At 48.6% G+C, this 24,738-nt stretch overlaps 1 protein-coding gene across 2 annotated transcripts in view; it reads right to left on the bottom strand.

Annotated features, from left to right (window-relative positions):
• Positions 1-24,346, bottom strand: part of SPSB1 (splA/ryanodine receptor domain and SOCS box containing 1) — a 39,242-nt gene extending 14,896 nt beyond the window's left edge. Inside the window, exon 1 of one of the 2 annotated variants that reach the window (XM_057432035.1) lies at positions 24,231-24,346. The gene's annotated coding sequence lies outside the window, so the exon portion shown is untranslated. Of the gene's footprint in view, positions 1-17,177; positions 17,285-24,230 lie in introns of those variants that run through there. The other variant, XM_057432026.1, reaches the window with a different exon arrangement.
• Between the last annotated feature and the right edge of the window lie 392 nt (positions 24,347-24,738).

Below are 24,738 nucleotides of genomic sequence, written 5' to 3' on the forward strand. Positions count from 1 at the left end.
ATCCATCATGAGCCACCCGCTTGCATTAGAATTCCTTGCTTTTAGTTATTTCCCCACTTAGTAATTTGCAGCCTACACAGCCCAGTGTCAATCCTCATGTCCATTGAAGTATCTTGATTCATTAGTTTTGTCTGACAATCAGTAGGTGGGAAAGGGAGCAGTGGGTGGAAAGAATGAAGCTTTGATGTTTCTACTTCTATCCAAAGTTTCCATTCCTATATCAAAAGCGCTTTTTTGCCCAACAGTATAAGCCATCAGGACAAAGGTTTTAGTAACAAAATGCTGCTTCCTCCTTCAAGCAGTTAATGCATTACTGTGGTTCCATGCTAGCAGCAGCTGGATTAAAACCAATCCATGTTCAAATTCTCAGCGGTCACCTGCCAAAACTCCCATCTCCTTCCTGGGTGACAACAGGGCAGAGCAAAGGCACTTGTGGAGCTGTATCTTGTGCTATGCTCTGCCAGGTCACAGGTCAGCCTCCTGTTTCAGCCATCCTTGGCCTAGAAGCAAAGTCTCAGGAAGCCTTTCTCATATGCTGTGTCTGAAGGAATGGGGAAAGTAACATGGCTGGGCTTGTTATAGGCTTGAGTAGATCTATGGGATCCCAATTGCTGGAAGTGCTAGTTCGGAAGTCCTAGGTTTTTCCTGGATAGCTGCTGTGCTGCTTTCAGTGGGCAGAATAAGGCAATGCACAACACCTCCATAAAGACAGATCCCATCAGGAGTTGGATGAAGTCACCTAGTACACCCCAAGTACTAATACTTGAGAGTATTACTAATACTCATGCATGAGAACAGGAATTGAGCCCTTACAGTATTAGAGTCACATAGATTTGGGTATTATACACCTGAAAAGCAGCATTTTCTCAAACAGATGGCTTGAAAACTTAAGGTACACAACAGATTGTGAGGATTCCAATCCCTGCTCCTAAAAGTAATACAGTATACAGTCAAGAGACTTGTAAAATCCAGCAGGATTCCTTCTGAGGAAAACCACAGCAGTTCAAGCTCTTTTAACATTAAGATTAGAGCTACCTCCTTCCTCTTTCCAGAGATGTCACAAGTACTGGTAACAGTAAAGCAAAAAACCCCCCAGCAGAGCAGCTGCCAAGCACCAGATTACTCAGCCTTTGCTCTCAAATAGGTTTATTGTGTCTGAAGCTTCAGTACATTTATCTACATCAAATACATCTCTGCCAGAGGGGAAATTGTACAAGTGCCTGGTACCACTCATCAGCGCTATGGAAAAAGCCTAGTTGAAACCTGGGCTGAGTACTAGTAACAGATAAGCCTTGGTCCATTGCAACAGCATCTCTCTGCTCAAGCAGAGCTCTGGACTCAAAGCACCACAAACAGAACACTGCTCACTGCAAACAAGGGCAGAGCAGTACACTCAGTCACAGCAAAATCAGGGCCTTCTGGTGCAGAACTGAGGCAGCATTCAATCCCTGCTTCATTGCCACTCAGTGTGGGAAGCTCCAGCACATCACTTCCCTTGGATCTGGATTTCACCCATTTGATGGGCAGCAATACCACTGTCAACCTGCACACAGGGCAAGAGAAATGCTTTTTGTGAGAGCAGAAGGTCACTGAAAGCCTTGTCACACACATATTGCTGCATCACAGGGAGAGAAGGTGAACAACAGGAGCACAGAGGACACCCCACGAACTGCCTGCTATTGAGGAGGAAATCTAAGCCCCAGCACCCTTAATACCAGCAGGATGGTATTCAGTTCCTCACAGAAAGCCACTTTACCTGTGATATTTAAGGAAGCAAAGATTAGCTTTTCTTTCGCCTCCAGTTTTACAATTTATTTACATTTGCATCCTCAGCAGCTCAGCTGGCATCCTCCTCCTCATATTCAACATAATGCTCTACTTCAAGTTCATCCTTCTCACCCTCCCTTTTACTCTCTGCATTTAGTCACAGCAGTCCTGCCAGTCAGTAGGATGAATGTAGGAAGACTCCCATCCGGCCATGCAAGCTTGCTGCTATTTTTCAGGGAGGAAATAAGCCCCTCAGTCATGAGCTAATGAGTTTCCTGACTGAGTCTTTTCCACCTGATCAGATACTATGACAATCAAATCATGAGACCTAGAAAATTCATTCTGTAACCCTGAGGCTTAATGCTACTCATGATCTGTGCGTAGCTAGCATGTCTTTCCACACATGACCAGTGCTGGAGCATAACCCAACCCATACAGAGCTTGAAGCAGAAAAAAGGGCAGAGTAGGATACAGTATTAACAAGCACAGCTTCTCCCCAAGCTCTTTCCTTCCACCAGCTCATAAACTGCAGCCTGCCCTAACCTGTACAGTAAGTTTCCCTCCACCCTTTCACCACCAGGTCAAGAGAGAACATTAACTGTGCTCCTTTGACCTGTCATGATAGTTGCATCCCTCTATAGAGGGGTTGACATCAAGCAGTCAAACTAAGTGCCGCAGATACAAGCTCTGCAGTTTAGCAACTGGCTTATGTGTTGTCTTAGTAAGCATCAGGTAGGAAGCCTGAAAGGCAGAGAGCATGCTAAAGCCTTGGGCAGGAGTGACTAGGAAGCAAAACATCTTCCAAAGATACATTCAACTGATCTTATACTTTGCAATTCAGGACCTCCTGAGGTCCTCTCCAGCCTGGCTGTGCAGAAGATCAGTCCTGTTGGCTATCAACCACTACAGCAGCCTGCCCATTTCCAGAAACTCCTCTGATAACATCAGAGCAAGATGCCTATACAAACTTACTTCATAGAATCAGACTACTTCAGGCTGGAAAGGACCTCAGGAGGTCTCTAGACCCATCTCTCCCTCAAAGCAGGGTCAGATTAGGTTACAGCTTTATCCCGTTTAACCTCATAAACCTACAAAAAAGACTGTACAACATCTGGACAAACCTGTTCCAATGCTTGACAAGCCTCATGGTGACAAAACTTCTCCTTGTACTTAAGATTAAGCATCTTCTTCCCTGTTCAAGTCATTCCAGTTTTAGGTTGAATTCAGTGTTAAACCTCAGGTCAAATAAACCCTAAAGAAGTGAACATAATTCAGCCTCTCGTACCAGCTGTTATTGCCCCCTTAGTGACAGCATATTAAGCACTAAGCACAGATTTAGCCCACAGGTCTCTTTGTCTTACCTTGCCACACAGTCAAACTCAGCATTCCTCCACAAAGTTTACCCACATCTCTTCATCAAAGGCTTCTTAAACATTGGAAAAGAAAACTGATGTTAAATCCTTGTGTGTAAAGGCCCAGTAGATCTTTCATAGCTTCAACTATAGAGTCAGATCTCTCCTGTCCCGAGGGCTGTGGAGACTGAGGTGTCACCTCTGAAGACAAAAACCTCACAAGAGGAGACAGTTGAGTCAGAGGAAGTGATTTTTTTTCACACTGTTGAGGAAACCAACCTGTTCCTTTAAGCAAAAGGATGGGTTTAGAAGTCAACCCCTACACAAGCATCACACAATCATGACAGGGTCTAAGTTTAGGCTTCCTAACCCAAAAACTTCTCAGATTCTTATTCTTCAATGCCTTCACACTTACCTGCCTGTAAGCAAAGAGGGGGCCACAGGAAGCTTTAAGTCTAGTGGGTTCAGTAGGATTAGGCAGGCATGAAAACAGCCACTTCCAAAGAAAAGCCTTTAGCAATTCATCTCCAAAAGCACCTGGCTTCTACCATGTCCCAGGAGGTATTTCCCTCAGCCCCTACTCTCAGTGAGACCTGGGACCCATAACCTGCATATCAGATAGTTCTTGTAACATGCTAAATGAAGCCAGCAACATATTTGTTCTTCCATGCCCTGACCCCTACCCAAGCCAGCCATGGAATTCTTCATTCCCCAAGGCAACCTGCTACATGAGCAATGCTGTAAAGCTCAGCCTTAGCCACCAGTTGCCCTCCCTGTGAGGACAGGCATCCCCCTTGGAAACAACCCTCCCAGAGCAAGCAGCTGGGCCCCATCACCCCTTCACAAGTATCGCACCTTACAGGAACAGGGCTCATCTTTTTAAGTGAGAGATGAAAGCCAGAAGCTGCATGTTCATGAGCCTCATGCTCAGTACAAGTCTTTGAAGGCAGGAAGGGTAGGGAGGGCAGGGTGGACCTTGAGCAACTCAGCTTCATCTATACCTCCCACCCAAAAATAACAGCCACTGGTGTTCCCAGGCAAAGAGGGAGCTGTACGTTAGCTTAGAGCAAGCAGGGTTCAGGAGCTTCCAACCCTCAGATTGGTTTCAAAGGAACACAGTTACCTTCAAGATAAAACCAACAGTTTTATTATCAAAGTTAACAAGGTACTTGGCTTTGAAATACAATTTCTTCCCCTGCATCAAAGAGCTGGTAATTTTAGTCTTGTAGCAAAATAGTGGAAGAAATGAAAGCAGCATCTGCTTTGACAAGATGAATGCAAGATAAAAGGTGTCTGTGACAGAAAGCTGGCAGCAGCCTTATGTTTCTATTCAAGCTTGATCTGGGAACAACAACCCTTAGAACAGAATAAAAGCTGTGGAAAAACCCCTTCCAAATCCAGCAACATAGCCAGAAGATTCAAGTTCTCTTCTCCAATTGCTGCAACAGCCCATTGAGACGAGGAGTCCAGACAAATCCAGACTTGCTATCCCAGTGTAATCAAGCACCTTGGCTTGCTCAAGTCATGATATCCTCCTTCGGTTTCCAATTCCCTCTTTCTTCCCCTCCAAGTCTTCAAAAGGAAAAGAGTTTCCCAGGGATCCCTTAGCAGAAAGGAAGCAGAGTCACACCATGGCAGAACACCTCCAGAACACTTGGGTACAAATGGCTTACAACCCAGCCAGCAGAGGAAGGAAAACAGCACTGGCATTCCTTGTCTGCCTGGTACAGTCTGTTCTTTGCAGAGGGAGCTCAGGATCACCACGAGTTTCTTATACAACACATTTTTAGACATGCTCAAGTCTCGCCCTGTCTCCAAGGCACAGAAGCTCATCACAAGTGTAGCAAGGGTTGGTCAGCAGTGCCCTGATGTGGATTTACTGGCACTGCACACACTAGGGCAAGAGATGGTAGCTTTCACAACACAGAACCCATTAGGAAGAGCAGCCACACTGTAGGGTACAATGGGCTTCCACTGGAAACAGACAACTGGTGTTCTGCAATGCCACCTGCACCATCTAAACAGGGAGGATGTAAAAGCACCTTGCTCTTGCCCACCTTGCTCCCAGTACCTGGGAAAGTCCCTCTAGCTTATCTATGCAGACTCATTAGCTTTCCCAAGGGTCAGCTAATCTGCCGTCCTGAGGTTTTGGGTAGCAAAGGGCTGTTTTCTGCTCTTTCTCCATGCTTTTTAGAGGCATCAAGCTTCACCTGCCAGAGCTTGGGGCAAGCATCCGGAGAGGACAAGACAGCTAGCACAGAAGTACAAGGTACAAGCAGCTCACAAGAACCAGCTACGAAACATGGATCCAGTACAAGACTAGCAGAATCTAAATGCTGTGTTTCTTACATGCACATATTTATTGGTTTGCTTCAGCCTGGAATTCAGTATAGATCCTCATCCATCCACTCATTAGCAGTAAACATGACAAGCTGCTTCTATCTAACCTTTAAATGGTTTGATAATAGCAGAGAGAAGCCATCACAGTGTACTCTGCCTGACCCAACCCATTGCCAGTCTCTGGAAAGATGCTGCTCACCTCATTTCTGAGGCAGCTGCCAGAAGCTCTAACTCAAACATCAGTTACATGAGCAAAAACCCAACGAAAGAGCCCGATAAACACACAACAGACCGAGTGCCGAGACATTCATCAACACTGAAACCACACCATCAGTCTGCTTAGGAAGGTAAACCCACCAGAGGCAAGAATATACACAAGGAGCCACCTGAGAGCAGCTCTCAAAGTGCTGAAAAGGATATTCCTGGCAGGCAGATTACACAAGAGACAACTCCCAGTGCCAGCTTTACTGGAACACGCACAGCACCTCCTCAGAGCACAGCCCTCTGGGATGGTGCCTCACTACGTTTCTGACTTGTCATTAGCCAGAAAAAGTTTAATGATATGCCTGGACTCTGTGTTTAAATCCGACTGACCTTGGACATGCCATAATTAGGAAGAGACATTGTACATCTCAGTGAAGCCTACAGCTGCGTGCAGGCGCTGCATGATGCAATGCTTTGCTTTCACCATTACCTGAAAGGGTCCTTGGAAATGGCACAGGTGGTTTGAGACGGGCAGAGTGACCACAGCTTCAGCTGGGTTCTTACATCATCCACCAAAAGGCTTCACATGGCACTGGTTTTCAAAAGCCTTTCTAGCTTGGCTGCTTCAAGTTTTATCCCTATAGAAGCCCAACCAGACATATCAGATCTGAATGCACAGAATGCGCCAAAATGAAACGGATTAAAGCACATGATACAAACTGGGGCTGCAGGAATACACATGCTGCCTTCAGGACATCTGTACTGTCAGGTGGCCAAATATCCAAGAGCAACTTTTTCCTGGAAATAACAGTTGTGGTAATACAGAACAAGAGGGGGTTTTTGCCAAAAACCATGACCAAGACTTGCACCTACAGCCCTGTTCACAGCTGCTTCACTACTGCTCGGTGTCCAGAGCAGCTGGTTCAAGGGGCAAGGATGGCATTTGTCCCTTAGTCTTACTGGGACGCACTCAAACACATTCCTAAACCCCAGTTTCACTAGCTTAAGCTTTGTAAATTAAGTAATACTTTAAGTGGCTTCCTCATCACCTCCTGCGTACCAAAATTAAGCTGCACCTCAATCATTTAATCTGAGCAAGGAAGCAAATGATTAGGTCCAACATTACATAATGGTAGTACCTCTTCATCAGAGTATGAACTAACAGTTCACATCAGTTGCTTCAGCACAGGCAACTGGAACAACTGGTTAGGAGAGTCATGCTTTGAACAATATATTGCTGAAGAGACACGATATATGGACTCAATAAAGTGATTTATACTGGATTTTGGTTGTGAACAGCTTGAAGCATCACCTCTTCAGACAGCATCTGAAAGCACAGAAACTTTTACTGAGCCACTTTGGCATAATGATCCGGACTCACAACATTAAGTCTTGTACGGAGCAGCCCATCTTTACACCCAGCAACAAGAATGTGTCTCCCAAATCATCCACTTCCAAAAAGCCTCCTAGCTCACCATTTACAGTTACATCAACAGGCTCAAGGTGGGAACATGGAAAGACTGCAACTAGAATATCCATGACAACTTCAACATCAGTTTGAGGAAGGATACTAGAAGGAAAGTTTGTGTAAAGGAAATGGAATCTCCTCCTTTACATATCAAGCACCTATCCTGATTCCAAGGCAGAGCACCGTACCAAAGATCTCAGTTCAAGTTTGTGTAGGCACGCTTGGCTTTCTAGGCAGTTTAGTCTGACAGCAGTCCAATACTGGACCTCTTGGAAAGAGCAGTAAAAGCATTTAAACATTCTCTGCCTGAAAAGATTCTGCTTAATTTCAGATATCAAAGTCAGACCTAAAGCCTTGCTGCTCTTGTTGTTCAGGCTTAAACAGTAAGTTTTCAAAAGCATTTTGCCCTCAAAAGTAAAGAAGTGAGCACAGTTTTTGCAGCTACACAAGACTCCCCCCTGCTCCCCGTAACTCTGAAGCAGATTGATCTTGCATACACAGAGTGCACAGCCACATAGTGCAGGAATACAGCGAGTCTTGCAGAACTCACCGATACAAAGGTTTTTATCTCAGTCTGCGGCAGAGACAGTGGCTACTAGAACATGGTGCTCATCAGGAAGGCTCCCCGACACCCCAAACAGCTTTGAAAAGATCCTTCATTTAAATTAGGAAGAAGCACCATCTCCTGCAGGGAAGGAGAGACAGCCACTGCTCCATGTCTGTTTTTGGATGACAGGGAATGCTAAAATGGTTTGTATTCCTTCTGTTTTCACCTTCCAAATACCCTGACACCACCACAGAAGCCTGAGTAAGCAGAGTTTGAAGAACATACATGTTCATCATCTCTCCCTTCCCTCCCTAGGGCTTCTCAGCAGACTAAACTGTGGGTTTCCTTTCTAAAACAGCAAAATTCCAGTACCTGTAATTAAGCCAACAGCTTTCTGCTGTGACTGTTCCAGACATTACCATCTGAGTCTTTTCCATTCAGGTTACCCATCCAAAAACCTCTCCAACAGGAGACAAGAAATAGTGCAACAGTGAGCAATGGGACAAGCTTGGTAGATATAAGCCAGCCTGAGCTGTCTTATCTAGGCATTAAACAGCTGCCAGTACTTTTACAGTTCAAAGGCAAGACAAAAGCTGTACAGTCAACCTATCCTCCCAACATACCGCAGTAGTCATCACAGGTCCTCATAAGTCAACATGCCTTCTAAATAAGTGTTTAATATCAACATTTGTACAGTCACTTAATTCCTGGTGAACCAAGCTATTTGATGTGGGCCACAGAAAGCTCCCATGACATCAATGGAAAGTTTCCAATCAGGACACCAAATCTGAAACACATTAATAGAACTTAAGGAAGAGAGAAGAGGGAAGAAACCTTGTAGAAAGTTGAAAGATCTGTTCTTAATAAAGACACAGGAACAAGCACAGAAGATAAGCTGCCTTGCTTCTTCAGAGTTCAGCGAGCAAGAATTAGAGAGATCTTAGCACAGCTCTGTTAGCTGCTCCCTTCTGTCTAAGCTTGTCCTTTCTAAGTCTCAGCCAAACTATGTTCAACTCTCTCAACTGCTACTCAAGTCCTCACACCTCCTTTTGAGGAGGCAGGATGGCTTTGCTAGGATTCGCTGTTTACAAGCATCAATTGGAAAGTAATGAGGCCAGTGCCACCCACCATCCAGTGCACCACAACCTCCCAAACACGGAATAGATGTAAACTGTCTCAACGTCTAAAGCCTGGAATATCAAACAAAGCCACCACATCCAACAGTACTTTCCTCCCTTAAAAACCTCACGCCAGAAAAAACTTACCTTGCAGTTCTGTACCTGCAGTCAATTCATTACAGTACTACCAATACTCAACGAAAGTGTAAGCTGAAGTCAGCCTGCACGCCCATCCCCTACATAATCCCAGCGGGTTGGTGACAGCTTAGAATCCCAGCCTGGTTTGTGTTGGAAGGGACCTTAAAGCTCATCCAGCTCCAACCCCTGCCACGGGCAGGGACCCCTTCCACTGGAGCAGCTTGCTCCAAGCCCCTGTGTCCAACCTGGCCTTGAGCACTGCCAGGGATGGGGCAGCCACAGCTTCTCTGTGCCAGCGCCTCAGCACCCTCACAAGGAAGAGCTTCTGCCTAAGAGCAGCCTAGGACTTGAAGAAGCTGGCTACAGAGACGTTCATGCAGTATTAATTGGCATGTATTAACTGTACTGTCCACCTTTATCTGACTTGCAAGCAGAAAGGGTTACCCTCAGCAACATACAGTGCCACTCCTTTGGCTGCTGCCTGCCTGCCACCTCCTGGGCCATCTCCTTTGTCCACTCAGGCTAAGGACAGGACTTCCATCTGACACCCATCCAGCACCACAGTCCTGGGACAGACAATTTCCATGACAAGCTGGTTTTGTAGGAATCTTAGACATGCCAAACCAAGAGTAGATTGAGCACTACACTAGCACAAAAGCCATCTCAACAGTAAAATCACTGATGAGCTTTCTGCTCTGTTTTGCACCTTGGAATCGAGGTTCCCATGAGGCCAAGTGTTCTTTCAAGAATGATCTAAACTGGCATTGTTTGGCACATGTGAAGACATCCTAATCCAAATACCATAAAGGAACATGCCTCCAAATGAGTACTGGTTATAATACCCTATCCTTCCTCTTCATCTGAATAGCCATAAGCTTGAAAACCATCCTTGGGTATCAAATACACAGAGGGATTTGTCATCAGACTTAATATATGGCATCCCTACATCAAGGGACAAAGACTAAAGGCACCTGACCAGTCACAGCCAAAATCCTTTTTGGAGAAGATGTGTCCTTATAGGAAAAAAATATAACCACAAACACGCAAGTAGACACAGCAGCAAAGGTTCTCCTCTTCCAAAGCTGATAAGCTCAGTAAAGCAGCTCCTTGTAGGCAAACATGTGGATGTGTCTGCCATCCTGGAGTGTCACCTCATACTCAGCAAGGTTCCCCTAGTTACACAGCACACTGCTCCGGCTATGGAGCAAGTAGGAGGGTGGTTGCACAACCCCAGCCTGCCTGCAGATGTGAGCTATCGCTCCTTCCAGGCTCTCTCCAGTCAGGTGTCCCCTCCCACTTAAAGTGTTGACACAAAGCTGTGCCTCTTGCCAATCCAGTTCAGTGTCCACACACCAGCTTTATCTGATTACTCAGATAAAGCCTCAGGATTTAATGTTACTCATGCCAAAAGAGCAGATCTGGGCTTGTGTGGGCACGTTATGACCGCAACAATCTCACTGGAAGGGAACATCTTGCAGCCACTTGGCATGCCTCATACCCACAGGATCAGGAGCATATGAGGAACACCAATACCTCATTAAAACAGGAAAGATTCAGCTGGAAAACATGTAGAATGGACCTTCCAGGAAACCTCTTAGTTCCTTCAAAAGCTGCTTCTTGCTAACAGCAAGTTAAGATACACTATTTAGCAGCTTGTTGGTCCTTGAGTAGATCATCTCAAAGTCCATTAACTAAGGCAGATATCAAGAACACACTACAGGATCCAAAATCTAGGATGAACCTCAGCCACTGAACTGGATCCATGTCAACAAGCATAAAATACACACTTTGCCCTCTCTTTTCCCCATCCCAACATACAGCAAATCCAACCAACAGCTTGGAAAGCCAATTACCATGCTGGTCTGCCTTCACTCCCTGGATTCTCACCATTACCCAAGCTCACAACCACTTCACAGCAGATTAGCTGCTCCGTTTTCAACTTCTCCACAGCAGCTGCACATTGGCAAGCCAGTGTGCCACATACCTAACCTTACAGCAATATCCTGCTGGAATCAGGGCCATGTGTGCAGCCCTTCTGCCCTTTTCCTCTTAGACTGCAAACTGAGTTATGCGAGCAAGATCTTAGAGGTGCCTGAATCAGTACCAGAATCAAATCTGACACTGAAATCACTCACAACTGCTTGTCTGATCCTTGTTGCAGGAGGAGCACAGAGCACTCCAGAAAAGCTCTGAGGTAACAGGAGGAAAGCAATGGCTTGGCTCACAAAAAAACCCCAAGAACTGTTCATTCTATTGATTCACTCCCACCCCAGCTCTACTTTGTTCCAGCTGGAAGTGCACAACGTGCCACATGGAAAACCCCAGAACATCAATAGTGAAACTGTGTGGGACATCAGGCAAGGAAGCCAAATGTTTAAGCCAGTAGTGCAGAAGCTCAGCAGCAAGCTGCAGGGTATCACCACAGCCCAGCCTGCAGCAGCTTGTACCCATCACATAACCCCAGAATACGAAGTCCAAGCAACTATTTCCTGCCCATAGGAGTCAAGCCAGGTACTTTCTGCATTTACACAGGCCCCAAATCTCTTCAGCAGAAGCATCAACAGGTTTCTTCTGCAGCCATTCAACAGTTCATAGGAACTAGGACACAAAAACTCCCAGTTCAGCTTACTCCTTAGCAGTTGGTCCAAAGAGGTTTAGGTACTTCTTTATACGGGCATCACTTGATGGTTTAAGACCCAGATACACTAGTGCCCTGGAATTAGCATGGAACCAAGCAATCCTTCCCTCATTGTCCACAGTCAATAACATGATCAGTTTTGCCTTTAAATAGCATGTGGGGGGACTATCTATCAGAGACAGGCCCCATGTAGAACTGCTGGCAACATAGAACCAACCCTACCCCTTCCACGTAACCAGTGTCCCCATTCCTCCACAGTACAGACCAAAGACTACTGCTTGGAAGTATTTCAAGGGCCATTATTCTCTTCCCACAGTGAAGCAATGCTTCTTTCCTTGCAGCACAGCTCACTAGGCTATACCACAACAGACCCAGGGATCCTGAAGCACCGTATCACTCTGAACTGCAATTTGGCAAACTCCAGGACTTCCTTCAGGCCTCCAAATGCTGCAGTTGGAATCCAGGCATTTTTCACGTCTCCACTTATCAGAGTTTAACTTTCAAAAGGCCATTCAAACCCGAATGCATCCACAGTGCAGTTCTCTAAAGTTTAAACTAAGAATCTCTAAGCATCTGAGACCAGTGCAGCCTCCTCACATAGAGAGCAGCTTGGCCTTAACCCTTGCTTGCTTTTCTTGGCTGTTTACCATTTGTGGCTCACAGTCTTTAGAACTAAGCTGTTTCTGCAGTTTTTGTGCAACCGAGTGCCTTTGTACATTTATGGTGTCAAGGCCCCATCTGGGATCTCCTCAGGACAGATTCCTGACTTGATAACATACCAGCTATCCAAAGAAAGCAGTTTGAAACTAACATCTACACAGCTGCTCCGACTTACAAGCCTCATCAAATTCCCCTCCCAGGCTAAAAGCAAAAGCCCATGTTTGGTAACTCCATCCAGACATTACCACCTTCTGCCACAAAGCTCTTGACTCCAGAGCTGTTGCTCTGACTTTGAAATCAAGCAGATGGTGGTGGGGTTGGGTTTGGTTTTGTTGGTTCTCCCCCCCCTCCCCAGTCTTTCCTGTTTTGATGAGCCACAGGGTACAACCCCTTAACTAAAACCTGATATTAGCATCCCTCCCTGCCAAAGGTGATCAGACAAGAAAAGCATTGGCTTTATTTTCTCCTTTAAAAACCCTAAAGCAAAATGTGGAGTGACTGAAGCAAGGCCACACATCAAGTCAGATATATAGGAAGGATTAGCCCACAGCTGTCCCTGGCTTGCAGCCCTACACTCATCCCTCTAAACCACATTCCCTGGGGCACACACAATACTGTCAGCTTGCCACAAGCACCAGCTGGCCTGGAAAGCTCTGGAGCTTAAGTCATTCCCAAGCATGACATATGACAAAGAACTGTCCCCAGCAGTCATGAGACAGCACCAAGCACCCACCTCACTAGCCAGCACTTGCATCTGCCCATCCCAGTGGTCCAAAGCCCCATACATGGAGTCAACATGCTAAGAAATCGTTCATACCGCTGTACTCTTGCTAAAGGCAGTCTACATCTACAGTATCCCAGGCATCCCTTGGGTTGGGACAGTTGAAGTTTTACCCAGTTTCAGCTCAATAGCAGGACATTGTTTCAGCTGGCTGTTTTGTCAGCACCTTTACTGCTTCCCATGCTAGAGGTGGGCCTCAACACAGCATCCAGCTCACCCCATATCTATTTCACTAGGGCAAGCCTGCTCCTTCCCTTCAAGGCTACAGAGTTGAGGCAGCTTGTGCCACCCCACTGTTACAGAAGCAAGCAGCTCCTGTACCAAATTAACACCCAGAATGAAGACTTAAATCACATTTGCTGTAAAAGCCACTCCTAAGTCACACACTTTTTTCAGCTTGGCAACTCTGGAGCACCAATAACTCCTGAGCCTCTTCAGGACCAAAATCATCCTGGCACAACCTGCTTCGGAGCTCAGACAGGTTTGTTCCAAGATCACACTGAACCCCTGTGTTCAGGCAGATGGTGACAGATTGTTTAGCAACAAGCTAAGACGTCACTGTTGGAATGTTGCTGGCCTTTAGATTTAATAGGATTCATTTGCAACAGACATTATGGTCGACTCGAAGAAACGTTCATATTTAGGGAGGAAGAGCAGCTTCCAGCTTAACTGACTGCAAGGGAGGAAAGTCAAGTATGTCCTATGAAGCTGTACAGGATTTGTTGGCACTTCAGTACCTGGTTGGTTGGTTCAGTCACTGAACAGGAGGAAGATTTCACTGCCACCAAGAACATCGATTCCTGCAACTAAGTCTCACTGTTTCAGTCTGCCCTTTGGTGGAAGGATGAGGGTAGACAACAGATTGTTCCTGACCTCTCAGCTCTGAGGAAAGCAGAAGCAGACATAAGAGAATGACATACAAGTTCTCCCAGTGGTATGCACCAAACCAGACACCCTGGTCTCCAGTAGCATGCTCATATCCTGCAGACAACTTGGTTTGCACTTGTCCCACGTGTAAGACAAGGCTGCATCTCAGTCACACTCATGACTACATATATACGTGACTACATACATACATTATATTTTTATCTCACCAATTCCTCCAGGAAGACACCCTGCCATGCACAAAAGAGTTTCCTCAATCTCCTATTATATTCATTTGCCCAACAAGATTGCTAAATCTCCAAGACAGATCCATTATATATTCTTTCTAGCCTGATATTACTTCACTTACAGTAGGACCCTGTGGAACCATTTCCAGATCAATGCAACTTACTTTAGCCCAGGAGCTTCTAAAGCATTACCCATGAGAGCAGAGCAGCAGAAAGTTAAAGGAGAATCTGTGAACAAACCCTTCCCTACTTCTTTGAGAGGTGGCACTGCTTTAAGTATCCGCTGGGGAAACACAGTTAACAGTGGAAAACCAGCGTGTGTTTGGGAACTAGTACATTAGAGCTAGGCTTTCTAACAGTCAGTGCAGTGCTTGGCCATCTCCTGTAGCACATATCCTATCTTTGCTAGGGGCAGCTTCGCTCATGCCCCCCACCAATTATTCATGGAAACAGTGGCAGCTGTAGCAGTTACTAACATGGAGTAACTCAAACAAAGAATTTCTGCTGCTCAGAGCAGTGTAGTAACTGGAAGTGAGTCAACGCCTTGACATCAACCAACGCATTCTGCAATGGCCACCAGCAGAGCAGTCCAGTGACTGCAGCTTGGTAACCTTGGTCCTCAGACACTTTTATTCCACAGGCATCACACAGCTTGGTCTGGAAGCAGTGAGGGTCTATCTTGTACCAGCAACTTGACTTGCTAAGTCACATCACATGCCTGCGAACATAAGAGGAGCACAGCAACTCTTTCCAAGCCAGCCACATAGACCAGCCTTTGGTCGAGTCAAGTTTAGGGGAAACTCACACCAAAATAGCTCACTAGAGTAATCCATGCAGGTCTAGTAAGCTGTTTCCCCACTGCTATAATGCTGCACCAAGCTACCAGTTGATACATGCACAAGCCTCCTTCCACAGGACATGAAAATGCACAGCCCAACTGAGGTCATCTCACTGATACTCCCTGCCAGCACCAGTTAAACCTTATTCCCCTTGTCAACACAAGCCCTCCATGACTTCAGACTGTCAGTACACGTACACTACAACCCAAAACTACAAACACAACTTGCACTGGCTTATCTGGTAGCATACCAGCTGCCAGCTCCAGCGTATTCAGTGGCAGCAGCCACTGAATCCAACTGAGACACAAACCTCAGACAGCCACAGAGCATACTCCCTCCTGCATCTTATAGTCTTCATAAACTATGCTGTAACTTGGAAGATGCACTGGCAGCGTGGTCTGCACTCAGTCAAAGCCTGGCATACAGCGTCCTCACTAGATACAGATTCTTAATTCCAGGAGCTTCAGGAATTCATAATTAGCCCTCACAAGACAGACTTGACAAGACCAGCAGCCCCTGCAGGTTCCCTTCACCCTGTCCAAGGAAATGAAGTGCAGGTGCCAGGGAAAACAAGTAAATACATGGGAGAGCAACAAGGGGAGCGCATTTTCCACAGCCAGGATCTAGCAATCCTGAAGCGACTCCACACAAACACAGCAGCTAGCCAGTTCCCAGAACACAAACCCTCATGGCCAAAAGCTCCAACACAAGCTTACAAACAAGCTCCAACCACATTATAGTGCACTTCAGCAACCTCTAAAGCAGAGGAGAGAGGCTGCAAAAGCCTGCTGCTGATGCGCTGCAACAATATGATGCCCCCAGAGGGATGCAATGCTGAAGCTCATCCCTTGCCTTCAACGGGAGAAAAGTCTAAATTGCTGCTTTATGCATCCATCATCACAACTACCATGACAGGGCCAGGCACCGACCGAGGCGAGTGAGGCTGGTACAGTACCCACTGGTTGGAGAGAAGATGCTCTTCCACCAGCTTATTAAATGCTCCTCAGCATCACCATTTGCTTTGTAATCAGTAGCACAGCTCCATCACTTTCCCAGTAGCTCCTTTATCATTATATTATATTTCACTACAGAAATATCCACCCTCATAGGCTGGGATAACCACTTTGACTCCATCCATTCCACAGCCAAATCTCTTTTACCACAAGCCACTAGAAGCTCCACAGGCTGGTCCTGGTAATGTAGCAGAGAACTTACACCCAGCAAGGCTAAGCTGCCTCTATTACTGTGCTTGGCAACACGGAATCTGGTGTTGAAATCAGACATGAAAGGGGTGGGAAAAGCAAGATTGCTTCTGGAACAAAAGGTTCATAAATCCATCCTGCATCACTATCAGGGAAAAAAAAAAGAGCTGATCTTTCTCCAAGGTAGCAACTCCCATTTTACAATCATTTTGTAAACTTCCTTATCTTGAGCAATGGCTCAGACAATTCATAGGTTTCAAATCAGCCATGGCCACCACCAGCCATCAGCCACACTGGCTGCCCAGGCAGGGAATACAAACGGCAGATTTCAGCATGAGGTTACTCTCCCCTCCTAACCACAGTCTAGAAACTCCAGATACAGGATTATATAAGCTCCCGTTGTATTTAGCATAGGTTTAGGTAGTAAAAACCCAGACATATTAATCAGGCCTTGTAAGGTGCGCTCCAGAGACCACCACTGCAACCACAGACACTGAACAAACAACCCGACTTCCTTAACGAGCTGAAGATCTCCGAACTGACATTATCAGTGTTTGCCTTCCAAATCCACACACACACAGCTCCGCCAGCCTGCCTCTGGCAGCCGCCCATCGCACGGCATCCCGCCCGCAGCCCCGGGAGCCCTACAGGGAGTGCTCCGGCCCCCGAAGCTCGCTCCGTTATCAGCCCTGGCGCTCCGAGCGCTGCTCCCCGGAGACGGGGCCTTCCACGCCCGAACCACCGGGGCTCACAAGCGCCTTCCAGCCGCTCCGGGGGGGGGGGGGGGTCGGAGCCCCGCTTCGCCCCAGCCCGCCGGGGGTCGGTTTGAAGTTGGCACCGATTCGGAGCTGTTTGCACGGGCTGGGAGCGGCGGCATCTCCGCGGGGGGAACCAGAGACCGCGGCAGCCCGCGGCGGGGAAGCGGGTCCGGTGGCCGCCACCCCGGCAAAGAGCCGCCCGGGCCCGCGGGCACCCGCTGCCATCCTCCTCCTCCCTCCCACCGGCTCCTACCGTTCCGGGGCTGCCGGCCGGACCATGGCGGGGGCCGGGCCGGGCCGAGCCCCGCCGGAGGCTGCTCCCGGGGCCGCGGTGCGCGGCGGAGCGCAAGCGGGCAGCGGGCGGCTCTCCCCCGCCGCGGCGGGGAGGCTGGAGCCGCAGCACCCCCGCTCCTCCCGGCGCCAGGCGCGGTAAGGGGAGCCCGGCCCGTCACATGGCCCAAATAGCGCCCGGCCGCGGCCCCGCTCCGCCCCCGGCCTGGCCCGGGGCGCGGCCCGCTCCGCCCGGGGCCGCTCCGCCCCTCCGCGGCCGGGAAGGGGGCGGGCAGCGGGGCGGGGCCGGGGTGGGGGGGAACCGGAGGGGTCCGGGGGCGCTGCCGGCAGCGGGGAACGGCGGGGCCGGAGGGGAGGCCGGGGGCTGTTCGGTTCCGCAGCGCCCTGCCCGGCTCCGGGGCGGCGGAGCGTAGCGGCGGGTCTCATCCCTAGCGCGGGCAGGCGAGCCGCTGCTCAGTGAATTGCATCCTCGGTGTCGTTATCCGCGGACAGCGTGTTGCAGTATTTGCATTGCGAACGCTCCAGGGAACGTGGGTTTGCTGTTTCAAAACTGATCTGTTTAGCAGAATAAAGCAGGGGAATACAATTCGGTTCAGTCGTCTTTCAAAAAGCGGCTTTTGGGGCAAATTTGACCCAGTAACGTCTCTTTGAGATGATTAATTTTTCAGTATCCCCAGACAAAACCAGTCTGTCTGCAGCAATACTGCTCGGAGCTATAAAGCCGGGAACTGTCATAAATTCAGTGAGCTGTAGTGCATGGGACACCTCCAAGGACCACCTAAGCACTGCAGGAAGCGGTGTGAGTGATTCAGGAGGTGGCCGCCTGCCATCTGAGTCAGTGTGGAATGAATGCCCCTGAATGATGCTGAAGTTACTGGGTTTGGGGGCTGGACATTAACATTGGGCCATGACCAGTTCTCATCGCTAATGTCTTGGGGCACGTGTGGAAAAAGGAGCAGGTTAATTTGTGTGTCCTCATTATTATGTCCCTATTTCCAGGGGACTTTGCTGCCATCTCAGATGAACTTCATTTCCAGCACAAGGCCTGAATTCAAACAAGGTTCAATCACATGTATGCAAGTGCATTCCCTTTGCCTGCCTTTCAGTTGGACGGGATATTCAGCCATGCATTCCAGACTGTGCTCCTCTTAGGGAGCACATAATTGAGTAGTGAGGAAAGTGGTTCCTGGGTGTACACATGCGCTGGATCTCCGGGCAGGTTGGCAGAAGGAGTTTGACTCTGCTGAGAGCTGAACAGGCTTTTTGTCATGCATGTTTTATGCACCATACATTAGTGTGCATCTTAGTCATACTGGTGCTTACAAGGAAATAGTCCTGCAGCTGCACATGGGATGAGGTGATATCGCATGGTCCCCAGGGACCACAATAACCACTGCCAGGTTGTTTCCTCAGTGAGGTGGTCACAGCAGGACACTCAGTGACATACAGGGTCTGGTGCTGAGCACACTGAACTGTCAGAAGAGAGGACGAGGGGTGATGGTTTTAAGCTAAAAGAGGGGAGGTTCGGGCTGGATGTGAGCAAAAAGTCCTTTACAACGAGGGTGGTAAACCACTGGCACGGGTTGCCCAGAGAGGTGGTGGATGCACCATCACTGCAGACGTTCCAGGCCAGGCTGGATGTGGCTCTGGGCAAACTGATCTAGTTGAAGATGCCCCTGCTCATTGCAAGGGGGTTGGATTAGATGAGCTTTGAAGGTCTCTTCCAACCCAAATCATTCTGTGATTCTATGAAGAAGTCAGAAACACCGCTGAATCCATGTGTGTGTGCATGTGAAGTTGTTTGGATGTGCATTCGTATCTCTGCAGGACTGAGGCACTGTTTTGTTCAGCGTGCTGTGAAGTCCTTGGGGAATACTTGCCAGCTATTGTGGTCCATTAAAAAAAACACATTCACATTGAATTTGTTACTCTAGCTGACCAGAAACACCACATAGATTGTAGATACAGCACAAATATGTCCTTTCACACCCAAAAAGATAGAAATAGGAGGAGTTTTATGTTAAATAGTTACATATTTGGGTAGCTTCTTCGAAACTACTTGGCTTTGACCTGGTTCTGCTCCCATTTAGGCCAATTTTCCACACTGATTTCAGCAGAGAGGGGCCCATACTCACCCAGAGAGCCCACAAACACGCTCTGAGGGAGCTGAGGAAGGGTGCTGACACTGCAGACCAGCTCCAGTGTCTTCTATCAGCTTGTTGCGTGAATCCAGCTTTGTTTGTGGAGAGTTCTTCTGATCTCCACTGTTCCAAAGACCCACTCCTGTATCTTCTGCCAGTACCAAAGATGTTGGAGGAACGTGCCCGGCATACAGGAGCAAGAAAGCAAAACTGAAGTGTTGTCTGGGGAGCCCCCAAACCTGGTCAGTGTTGGAGCTCTGTGGACCAGATTCTCCTTTACAGGAAATCAATCTACTAAGCTTAGTAAAGGTCCCCTACTTTAAATGCTTTGGTTTATTACTGTCAGGGCGGGAAGTTGCCGCAATGTGAGAACCTGACTGGTGGGAGGTTGGCAAAGGCTTGCACGGGTTCATAATCCAGAAGGGCAGAGGGGAGGCAGCGGTTAATCAGTTGCTAGCAGTAGCTCCTGATGCCTAGAGATGTGGATGGGGAATTTTCCTTTTATCCCAAGCCCTTTTCCTGCTCCTCTGCTCTCACCCAGGAGAGTAACAGAGCGATGGCCAGGGCCAGAGTCCCAAGACAAGCCCAGGACCTCACTTGAGGAGCAGGTCCTCCTTGGCCTGCCTAGCCACAGCTCCCCAGGGTCAGCACAGCATGAGCACCTTCTGCAGCAGCAGAGACATGTCATCACTGTTGGGAATGATGCCTGAGAGCTGCGCAGGGAACTCAGCGGGCTTTGGTCTGCCTGTGAGCTGAGCTGCTAACTCCAGTAGTAGTGATACCTGCCTCCCAGCACTGGTCACCACTAAGACCCATTGTCTCTCCCTGAGCACCCTACAGCACATTGCCGTTGCCAGATGGGAGCTTCTTTGAGGGCTGCTCACAGCCTTGTGCACTAGTTCCAGGCGTGCAAGGGCTTCCTCCTCCAACGGAGATCCCTGCTCTTTACAGTGAGAGGGAGAAACGGGGTGGAGGAGGTATAAGAACAGCAGGGAGGTTGGAGGAAACCAGACGTGACAAGTGCTGAAGCAGAGCTCAGATTTGTGGTGGCTTCTCGCCAGATGAGATCACAGCTCCTACGGAATCTTGTCTCCTTCCATTTCCTTAATATTTGACTTTCTTGCTTCCTCAAGAAGCAGGAATTGCTATCTTCAATCACTTGCTTTGAATGCTGTCTACATCTCAACCAACAGTGCAAACAGTGGCAGAGGGGGGTGACTGACAAATGCCACTGTTTATGGTCTGCAACGGAATCCCTCTAAGCCTGTTTGGAAAACTAACTGGGGATGGAGCCTGGATTAGAAGAGACCTTTCCAGCTCTCATCCTTGTGCATTTATGCTAGGATTATTGAAAGGGAGGTGGGATGGGGGATGACTTGGCATGCCTCCTTTCTTGTGGTCTGCATTCGGTAGTGCAGATTAGCTGTGGAGTCTGGAAGTGGGTCCCTTTTGAATGTCTGAAGTTAAGCACGTAAATCCTTAAGAGCATGGAGTCTTAGGCTGGTACAGACTTTGTACATGTGCTTTACGCCTGACGGAGACCAACCTTGCAGCTGTAAGCTGGTGGAATGTAGCAAGACAAAGGGGATGCTATTACTTTGTATTTTGGGGGGTGTATAAAGACAGGCAGACAGAAAACATGCAGCTTTCTATGCCCGGGGGAGACTCTGCCCGGAAACATGTACGTGCTGCATACAGGCTCTGCCTGTGGGAATTAAGGGAGACAATGCAACAGATAGTGAACAATGAGTGTCTGTAATGTACAGCAACAAAGCCAAAGTAACCCAGTGTGCCGCAGAACAGAGAAAGAGACTGTTAAAACAGCAGCCTCATGAGGTAGAAGTCCTGCCAAGCCTGCTTAGAGGACAATCAACAAGCCCTTCTCAGCTGGAAGATGGCTCAATGCGGTGGAAAAAGGGTAAAGAGAGTGGGATGAAGGAGGAAAAAAGAGGCATCTCCAGGGGCCCTTTGCAGGAACAAAAAGTTGTCTTCCTTTTAGTTAGCCTCTGCCTGTGAATTCAGATGTCAGCACAGTCAGTACAACCCTTCATCAACTGCAACACAAGTAAATGGGGCTTTTGACTGAAACGAAACCCTGAAACCCTTTACCTATACCAAAGTGGAATCCAGGTATTTCGCTTTACACTGCCCAGGAAAGGAGGGGCCTGTTGTGGTGTCTCCTGTCTCTGTTCCTTTGCTTTAAGCACAGGGTGATGGGCGTGAAATAGCTGCCTTAAAGAATGGGATGTACCTAACTGGAGCTCTCGGATGCAGAAGATGCTCTGCAAACTTCCAATCCGATTTGGAGCAACCCTTACAACACCAGCTGGTTGCCCAGTTACCTCTGAGGTATATGTGCTACAGATGTGACTACCCCTTAATGCCAGGAGCACCCCCTTAAAATCATGGTAGCTTTACTGGCTGATAACTGCAGTTAAAAGGACACATCCCAACACTCCTTTTGCTCACTGCACCATATGTCACAAGCCCATAGCAGGGGACTAAGCGCATGGCTGCAGTCTGTGCATGAGAATTCCCTGGGAGTAGGGAAGCAGGAAAAAAAAGAGTTCCTTGCCTCTGATGGAGGGCCATGAATGGAAAAGGGTAACAACCAGGGTAATACAGAACAGCAGCTGCGGAGTAGCTCCCGTGGGAGCAGGCTGAGCAGAGAGCTCCCTGTGCCACAGATCCGTGCTCATCTCTGCTCTGTGTGTGGCTCACGAAGAGCAGCAGCAGAGCTGGTGTGAGGGGCCCAGCTGTGTTGGTCTGTGCCCCTGGAACAGTGCAGGACAAGGCTGGGAACGGCTTTTCCCCGCAGCGTGAGGGAGCAGCACCCTCTGCTGCTGGCAGGCTCGGCTCCAGAGCACCTTTTTACTCGCAGGCACCCAAGCGCTTGCAGAGGGGAAGCAGCTCCGGAACAGCATCTACAGCAATGGCCCTCTGCGAGTCAAAACACTGCAGCGTGTGGGTGGCTTGTCAGACAGTTTGGTCACGTCCAAGCACTGCTGTTAGGAAAGGAGATGCCAGGCAGCATCTGCTTGCAGCAGATAATGGCAGCAAGAACAGGCCCTGGCTTTGTGCTTCAAAAGCTTTCGACTGCTGCTGTTCCCAGCAAGTGTTTGGCTGATCCTGTTTGATGGACATGACTCGATACACACAGGGATGCTGCAGGATAAAGCTCTCCATCCCCCCAGCAGCATTCCTCCAGCCTCTTCCAAATCTCCTATCCCCATGAGGCAGCTAATTTACCGTTGCTGCAGAGCAGGAGGAAAGGGGAACTCAGGGGAGCAACGTGACTCACCCTGTGAATCAGTGGCAGTGTCCTGCCTTTCAGCTCTCTCCTGCTAACCACAGACCAGCGATACCCATGGGACTGGGAACACAAGGAAGGAGTCCTGACTCCTTTCCCTCTGCAATGCAACCACGGGGCACACAGCATGATGCTGTATCTCGACCAAACTGGCTCTCTAGAAAGCTGTGGGATGATGCAGGGTCCATGCAATCAGCTGAATCCTATGAAAGATGAAAACCACCCATGGTTTTTCCCCTCCCTTTTGCTGAGGACTTTTGCTTTTCCCAAATTAAGCCGTTTAACATCAGTCAGGTCTATCCCATAAGCACATTCCCAAATGGAATATGCTCACCTCAGACAGACACAGAGTATTTGGTCTCTTCCTCCCGTTTCCTCCCTCTCCCTGCATCTGACCCCCGGTTTCCCTTCTTCAGGTGGGGAAATGAACTAAACTTATTTATGGTACCAGCTGCAGCTCCAGTCCCCGCCAGCTCAGCCAGCGAGAGGTATTTGAGCTCCGATTCCACCCCCCGGATCTCAGCAATCAGCAGGGGAACCCTGCCCACATCTTCAACCACAGACAGGGCTGGGCCAGCCCATCGCACATGCCCATGGGAGAAAAGCAAAGCATGAAAAAAATGCCTGCATCCCCTTAAAAACAGGCTGGGATGTACGGAAAAGAACCTGCTGCGTCCGAGCACGGGTCTCATCTCGGCAACAGCATCACTGCTCCTTCCCACGAGACCCAGATTGGTGTGGGGCTAAGGAGATGGCTACGGTAAAGGGAGCGCTGTTTAAGGGACGTTTGAGGCGATGTCTGGTCACAGCTCCATCAGGACCAGCTCCTGCGGGAAATTCCTCCCTGGCAGAGCGGAGCCGGCACGTCCCAGCGCAGGGAGCAGCCTGAGGGCACGGGCCGGGCCGGGCCGGCCACGGCGGTGCTTGCAGGGGAGCCTGGGGCTGCATCGCTACGGGACATGGTGCCAGCTCTCCGCAGGGGGAGCGGCTGGAATGAACCGGGTGGGTTCGTGTTACCCACAGACATTGCAGAAGGCAGCTTGGGTTGGGATCGCTCTGGCTCCTCAAATGGACTGGTTTTCACTCCCTCCCCTCCATCTCCTTCCTCGCCCCTTTTTAGGCAGCAGTCCCTGGTTGGGGACAGAAAGGCAATAAAGCAAACCCCTACCAAGGCAGGCGATGAATCCGGAGGCCAAATCCTACTGAGGATTGCCCTGAGCTGTGGCCAAGAGAGAGGCCAAGCACAACACCAAAATCTTTGTCCTGAAAAGCATTAAGATGGTTTTGCTGCTTTTGCCACCACTGCCTCTGCTCCCTGTCTGGGGAGGATTCACTAATCCTGTAACTGCTTTGGGTGCCTCTTTTCAGTGCTGTGCAATAGTCTAACCTAGAACAAAATTCTCTCTAAACTAGAATCATCCACTTCTGACCTGGATGTCCCAGCCCTATGACTTGGCTGTTACATCTCCTCACCTGCACAGCCATCTTCCAATCTGTAGGCATCTTAGTTAATTTAGCATTACCGACGGCATCAGAAAGCATCATACACATCATAGCAACATACCTGGACACCAAAGGGAGCGCTGGAGAGGATCTGGACACTGAAGAGGGGAAGACCCGTATCACTTGGTACTACAGAAATGCTCTGCTCTATTAGCAGCCAGGAATGCACTGAAACCTCACAAGTGTGAGTGACAGTGCCCTTTCAGAGGCCAGGCCTCTGTGCTGGGACCCTGCCAGAGCTTGTTCTTGAAGTTCAACTGCATCAGCTCAGCTCAGGCCTTCAATAGATGCTAGCTAAACACAGCTCTATACAGTCTATGTTATTAAACAACTCTGTACTGTGGTGATGGTATCTATGCAACTCGGGGCAAATACAGCTTAGCAGAGACTTCCCGAAGTCTTTCCTGTTAATTTCAGGACCCTGCAAAGAATTGGGTGATTCCATCTTCTCATCTTAAAGGGGCTTTGCCTGTTCCTCTGGGTTGCAAAGTCCTGGCCTCATTTGGATGATACCAATAAAAGAGTCGGCAAACTTTTAAGCCTGCACACCAGAAACCCAACATTGTCTT

The sequence above is a fragment of the Pezoporus wallicus genome, unplaced genomic scaffold, assembly GCF_028554395.1.
Source record: "Pezoporus wallicus isolate ANWC-B61680 ecotype Strahan unplaced genomic scaffold, APGP_CSIRO_Pwel_v1 contig_8006, whole genome shotgun sequence".
NCBI lineage: Eukaryota > Metazoa > Chordata > Aves > Psittaciformes > Psittacidae > Pezoporus > Pezoporus wallicus.